The sequence below is a fragment of the Cavia porcellus genome, unplaced genomic scaffold (genome assembly GCF_034190915.1).
Source record: "Cavia porcellus strain 051 isolate PalLab524CR breed Dunkin Hartley unplaced genomic scaffold, mCavPor4.1 scaffold_1, whole genome shotgun sequence".
In the NCBI taxonomy this organism is placed as follows: domain Eukaryota; kingdom Metazoa; phylum Chordata; class Mammalia; order Rodentia; family Caviidae; genus Cavia; species Cavia porcellus.
The window spans coordinates 28654913-28662724 of NW_026947484.1; positions in this window are offsets into that span (position 1 = coordinate 28654913).

The window sequence follows — 7812 nt, forward strand, 5'->3', positions numbered from 1 at the left end:
AATCCTTGAAATTAACAGTGCTAGCAATTCTGGTTTATATTTACCAGTAGTTAGGAGTGTTAAGAACTGCAACATGTACTGTGTTAAGTAGTTGTCAAAGAATTTGTAGTTGAGGAACAGTTTAATACTTATTAATTCCCACAGTGCAGACTTTCTATTCAATTTTTTTTCAAAGGGTAAAAGTTATTGTGACAATTTAATAATGATCCTTCTAGTAGGTTGCCTAATATTTAGTTGAAAATTTCTAGTGTTTTAACCCATTTTTTTTCAAATTAACTTCTGTATTATTTTAGTGTGAGTGATATGGGTTTAACAATTGACCTTCTGGGGCTGGGGATTTAGCTTAGCGGCATAAGCGCCTGCCTTGCAAGCAGGCAGTCGTGAGTTCAATTGCTGGTACCGGTAAAAATGAAAAAGACAAAAAAAAAAAATTTACCTTTTATTTATTGCTTTACTAATTCACCCAGAATACTTTTAATTACATGACTGTATTTCTTCACCAGATCATTTTTTTGTGTCTTTGAACTGTGGATGTTTTGTCCAAATTTAGTATATTTTACCAGCTTTACATGTAGATCTTAATTTCCTTTATCTCCAGATTCTTTGCATTTCATTTTATCCAAATAAATTTCTCTTGAGGTGTTCAAAGAAGCAGAATTGTAGTATTTAATCCTCTGAAATAATATGTAAATTAGTGTTTTAATTCCCCAAAAGTAAAAGAGATTTACAATATTTAATTCCCTAAAATAATAAGTAGAATCAGAAACCTTGTGCACTCTGCTGCTCTTATCTGTAGGACACAAGATTTTTTTTTTTTAAGTATAGAAAGGGTTTAAAAACACTCATCTGAGAGAACATCATCTTGGGATAGCCCCTCAAGTTCCCCCTCCTCCTGGAAATTTCATTTCTAGGTTTTTCATTGTTGTCAGAGGTGAATGTTTAGGGATTAGAGTGCTTAAAATGAGAAAAACTTACTAGTAATATTTTTTTCAGTGCTGAGGATTGAACCTTTGTAGGTCTCTTGCACTGAGCTTTATCCACATCAATTTTAATCTGGAATAATGTATGATAATTCAAAATAATATTGAAGTTAAAATTTGTACAGTAGTAAAATCCACTATTTCTCTTTTTTCTAAAGGAAATCATCTTTTTAGTTGGAAGAAGTAAATGAGAGGTGTATGGAATAGTATCTTACTAAATAACTAAAACGATCCATAAAAGCAGCAAATTGCGTACATTAATAATTGTTTTCACAGCCTTATTTCTATTTTAAAGCATGACTTAAATTCCATCTCATTATACATAACTGACTATAGAGTAAATATTTCAATAAATTATGGAGTAGATACTTAACCCTAAAAACATCAAAAAATATCTATAATGGGTCGAATGTTACAGTAATTTAATACATGGTTCTCTCCAGTGTATAGATCTCAATCACCAGAAAGTACTCAGAGAAATTATATAGGAGGGAAAGGTACATACTAATTGTTGACTAGGCTTTTACTTAAAAAATTTTATTGTACATAGAATGCATAATAGAGAAAAACATAAATGTAACATTCTAAAGCCACAGTTCAGTATATGCAATCAGAGAAATCTCTTATTTGTATTAAATATGGAGTGGGGGCAGATTACCAAAGGATTATATATCTCAACCTTAATTCTCGTATTGGTGAGACATGTGAATATGTCTTGAATGTGTCTGATCACAGAAAACTCGGTCACTGTGGGAAAGTCTTCGCCAGAAGTCAACTTGTACGTTAGAACTTCATGCTGAAGAAACTGAATGTGAAAAGGCTATTAATCATGAGTCAGACTTACTGCCTGCTTACATACATGCTTGCATGTCTTCTGCTTCATTTGTACCAAGATTTGTCTGTGACACTGCAAGCATTTCATGTGAACACAGCAGATTTTTTAAAGCTAATTTTTTAATACAAGTATTTTTTAAGCAGACATCTAAGCCCTTTTCAAATACTATCTTTCTCCAGAAAACTAGATTCTCACGTAGTTATAAAATAAAGTGGCAGAAAAGTATTTCCATCTATTAGATGGTCTGACCCAAGAACTCTGTGAAAACATCTTTTAAAAATGGACAAACATAAAAATTGTCTTGGGGCTATGTGTGTTGACACAATCTCAGCTAATGTGGAGGCTGAGGCCACCAAATTGATAGCAAGTTCAGGTCGGCATGAGCAAATTAGTAAAACTCTTAAAAAATGGGTTGAGAATGTAGCTCAGATAAAAGATTCTGGGCTCAGTCCCATTCACCCTCCTCCCTCCCAAACAGGACAAGGAGGTGCATGCATATAATCTCAGCTGTTTGAGAAATAGATTTGGAAGTTGAAAACCAGCCTGGGCAAGTTACAGTCTTAGTAGTAGAGTAGTTGCCAGAGCATGTGTAAGGCTCATGGTTCAATCTCTTGTGCCAACTAAAAAGGAAAAATCAATTTGAAGGCTTTCAGAAAGCTATCAAGATAGTACATAATTACCGTTGGGGGGGGGGAGACCCAAATTGATGAGCTAGTTTTTGAAATATTTTCTTCTTGGATTTTTGTTTGTTTTTGTTAAGAGTTCTGTAGGAGTCATTCAAAAGGATGGGTACTTCTAATTGTATGCTGTGGGTAGACAGGAATTGGGAGTCGAAGTCCATGTACAACAGTTTTGTAAATTACTACAAAGGCATATGTGAACACAAAATAACTAGAATTAAACTACAGATTGAAATTTGAAATAAGCATAGAATACAAGGAGAAAAAAGTGTAGGAGGTACAGTAACTGGAAAATACAGAAAAGTACTAAATAAAGGCAATAATGTACTGATACTAAAATCTCAATATACAGTGAAATCACAAACCAGAACGGAAAGAAGTATTTGCAAAGGGTGTATTTGACAAGGAATTATCCAGACTATATGGAAAAGTGAAAAATAGAAAAAAACGTTAAATGCTTAATAGACCTGAAGTAGGTATTTCACAAAGAAAGGGGGTAGTTTACAAATAACATAGGTGAAAAATGTTTGATATCACTAATCAGAAATGCAAATCAAAATCATTGACGTTTTACTACAGCAAGAATGACAAAATGAAAGTACTGGCAAGGATGTGGAGAGAACATTTGCACACTTTTGATGAGAATGTAAATTAGTATAGCCATTGTAGAAAATAGGTTCCTCAGAAAATTAACAGAATTGCCATATGGTCCAGCCATCATATACCTGGATAGCTATTCAAAGAAAAATCAGTTTGTCAATGAGATAGTTTCATGTGTGGCTTGATAGAAGAGTTGTGTTTACATACACAAAGCCCCCAGCACCACCAAAAAAATAAAAAATACAGGAAAGTATATCATAAGTTGAACCCTAGAAAAAGAGGAAAGCAATATGCAAATAGATCAGGCTTGTTAATCCTACAAAAGAAAAATCTATACTTTAAGAATATCATAATAAAAGTGAAAACATTTTAAAAGTGATTAAAGAATTATCTTTGAATACCACTTAAAAGCTTTCTCAGTCAAAACCCAGAAGTCAAAGACATAACTCTTAAAAATAAAGGTAAGTCATTTTCAGAAAAAGACATTCCTAAAAATAACTATGAGGCTGGCTTGAAGTTGAGAGAGAAGATACTGGATTGTTTATATAAGCAGAAGAAAATTATCTCCAGATTGAATACTGATATGTAAAAAGAATTGAAAAAAATAAATTTTTCAAAAATAAATAATTTGTGGGCAAATTAAATTGATATGAAAACAAATGCATTTACTATCCTCAAAACAGCTCCAGATTTAGAGGCTGTGTCTTTCCAATAGGAGAAGCTTGTTACTATTGAAGTTTTAAGGTATGATAGCTCAGTGACCTAGACCCTGTCTCTAAATTTAAAAAATAGTTTTAAAAGGGGTTGGAAATATGACTCAAGTCTAGAATCAGTCTCTAGTATTACCAAAATTTTTATTATGTTTTTAATTTTTAAATACTTTTGTTAAAAAATTAAGACATAAACATATATTAACATAGGCCTACCCACAGTCAGAGATTCATCGCTATCAGTGTCTTCTGCTTCTACATCTTGTCTAATGAAGGGACTTCAAGAGCAGTAATGTGCATGGAAAAGCATCTCCTATGACAGTAAGGCCTCTTTCTGAAATCCATTCTAAGAAGCTGCCCCAGGTCATTCTTGATCAAGTGTTGCTCTTTAGAGATATGTCCATGGTGGTTTTCTCGGTTTTGTTTTATTTTAGTCATAACATTGCTAGTAAGCAGATAGTGTGCTACAGACATTCCTCTCTACTAATGAAAGCTTTTCAGTGTTGGGGTATGTATTTTCTAATGGTTTAACTTGCACATTGAGTATCTACTAACTTCCTTGTGAATTTGCTTGAAGATTACTTCTACTGAAGTCTCTTTTTCTCTTGGTAAGCTTCCAGTTTTATTATAATCTTATGAGATTGCCATCATATATGCAGTCTGTTATTGACTGAAATGTTATGCAGCATATATATATATATATATATACATATATATATATATATATAAAATCTTTTGCCAGCATATATATACACATATATGAGTGAAACATGAATGAATATATATATATATATATATATATATATATATATATATATATGAAATCTGCCATTGGAGCTGGTGACTATTTGGTTGAAAAATGTAGAAAAGGCTGGGGATATAGCTCAGCAGCATAAGCACCTGCCTGACAAGCACAAGGTCTTGAGTTTGATTTTCTGTTACCAAAAAAAGAAAAAAGGTAGAAAAGTTTGTCTGCTTTAATTTTGTCACAAAATAATGCCAAACCTAAAACATAGACTATATCATAAAAACTCTACAGTCAAACCTAGAAAGACTGCCTGTCTCAAGTAGCAGGCAATCAGTTGAAGTAAATGCTCCAGGAAGACACTTTTAAAAATAAAAGTAGTAAGTCTCCTGGAGAAAAGAAACTGGGCACTATGACTATGTCTTTCAAGCTTCACTGAATTACTGAGTTTATGCTGCATTACAAGAATTGACATTGAATATAGAGGCTCCAATTGCCTGTTTTAAGGTACTATGAAGACAGTGGGGGAACTTCCATCTTTGTCATTAAAGAAGTAGTAGTCCAATGAGGGGTAAAGATAAACATACGTGGCACAAGCCCCTGCCTGGAAAGTATGAGATCATGAGTTTGATCTCTGGTACAAAAAAAAAAAAAATACATACACAGATACTCAATTGCATGTGGCAGTGCATGATAAGAACTAAGAGAAAACAGAAGAGGAGGAAATGAAGCAGTAGTTACTTGAGTATCTTATATGAGCCGGGGATACTGCTACATCATCTTATTTTAATCTTACAATATGTTGTAAAGTAGGTTTCCCTAGCCTAGGGAATGGTGGGAAGAAGTAATTTAGAATCAAACTGGTAAATGGTACAGCAGAAATTCAAATCTATGTCCTGCCCCTAATCATGTGCTTCTAACAATCTCACAGGTTAGCCATGTGATCTACAGAGAAAAAATTTCTTTCCTGATTCTGTATCTCAAATTTATGATTAAGGATTAAGGAGGATAAAAGATTTTTATGATGATTTAAATCATCATTATACATCCCATCCAATGGTGATCTGGAATCATTTTTCTAGTCTAGAGCGACACTTTTTCAGTTGGAAGACATGGGGCACGGTAGTCAACAGGATTCTCCTGCTTCTGGAATAGTCTCAACCTCTGTCCTTAAAAGATACAAATAATTGAGTTTTATTATTTGTATTAGTACCAAACCTCTTCACATATTTTTGGAAAGTAGAGAAAATTCCAAACCAGCCTCAAATCATAAGGGTCCACCTTTATTGTTATTAATATCTCTTTTTATATAAATGGTCATTTTGATTCTTAAGTCCTTTTTGTTCAGGTGGCTGCAGTACCATTTGTTCTTCCCAATTTAACTGCTTGGCTTCACTTGCTCCATGGTTTCTCAAGATCAACCACATTCATTAGTGAATATAAATATAGATTTTAATTCTATATAAACTCAGTTGACAATCAGTGTAAGTTTCTTTTCCATATGAGTTGTGTTGTATAGAGGTGATACTACAGTATTATCCCACACAGGGTAACTTAGCCCTATTGTTATGGCTTGTATCTTGATGTCCCCAAAAGCTTTATGTGCTTTTAGGAGGCCTTTACAGAGGTGGCAGGATCTAGAATGTGTTGATATGAATTAAGACCATGTGATAAATAAATTGGTTTAGCACAATTCTAGGTATGGATAATGGAAGCCCCACCTTGGGTGTGAGTGGCATCAATCAATAGGCTTGTAGTCAGGATGGAATACAAAAGGACAGAAAGCAGGTAGACTTGCTGCTTTGCTGTCTTATTGCCTGCCCTGCCATGGATTGTTTTACTCCTATCATGCCCTTCTGCCATGCCATCTTGTGTTGGAGTCAGTCAACAATAGACTGAAGCCACAAACTCTGAGCTAAATAAACCTTTTTTCCTTAACACGAGTGTTGGCATAGCTTTACCCAGCAATGAGAAATAACTAAGAGAACTCCATATCTAGTTTGTTTCAGTTTTGCAAATAAGCTACTGGGCAGACCATGTTGTGTCTAGACAGGGTCTATGTTTCCAAGTAGGCAAAAACTACTAATGCTTGTCACCTGTTGTTTTCCCTGAAGTTCTAAAAGTACTTACTAATACAAGCCAATACTATTTCTCAAAATTTTCTCACAGTAGAAATTAAAATTATAGGGAACAATCTCACCCACATTTTTGCCTTGTACTTTTCTTCCTGGTTTTGAGAAAGCTAGTTGTATGACAAGATTTGAGATCTCAGTTGAGATTACTACAATTACAGCTTTTCACTAATGTCAAACAGCTAAAATTCTAATGGCAAAAATGTTTTTTTCTACTGATTAAAATCAATATAACCATTAAGAGATCAAAAGTAACAATATTATAATATGGTAACAAATGCTTGAAAACTGGGAAACTGTGGGCTAATAGCATAATTCATCTACAGTATATGAAGCCCTCTAAGACTTCTAAAACCCTGAAAGTTTTGTTTGCCATCCAATGCATGATGTGATGAATAAGGGTTGGTATGTAGTCTGATTTTCATGGGATGTTTCCAGCCACTTGGTTTTTAAAAAATCTCTAGTCACTGACTAGTATAGCTGCTTCTTCTTCTTTTCTTCTTCTTCTTCCTCTTCTTCTTCTTCTTCTTCTTCTTCTTCTTCTTCTTCTTCTTCTTCTTCTTTTTCTTCTTCTTTTCTTTTCTTTTCTTTTTTTTTTTTTTTACTAGTATAGCTTCTTAAGTATGTAAGCCTTGGGGACAAAGTGATAATTCCCAGTGAAAGCAATATATCCCAGTGAGGGATAATGGTAGATCTCTGTTTTCATTACTTTCCTTTGCTGAGACACAATACCTGAAACCCATAATTGAAAGAAAAAAGATTTATTTTGGCTCACGGTTTATGGAGATTTCAGTCCATAGTCAGCTGGTTCCAAGTAGGATGCAACGACAGAATGAGAGAGACAGGGACAGAGACAGAGACAGACAGAGGCAAGACACAGAGACATAGATAGATCAAGGGAGAAGGGGAAGGGGACTCTCAGTCCACACATGCACATACCCCATCCCATGACCTACTTCAACTAGGCTTCACCTCCTAAATCACATTTAACTGTAAACTCATCAGTGTACTAATCCTTTGAGAAGTGTCATGCCCCCATGACTCAATCATTTCACTAAAGCACCACCTATGAGCACATGAGGCTCTAGGGGGACATTTTGATATAAACCATAACAATCTTACCAGTGTAG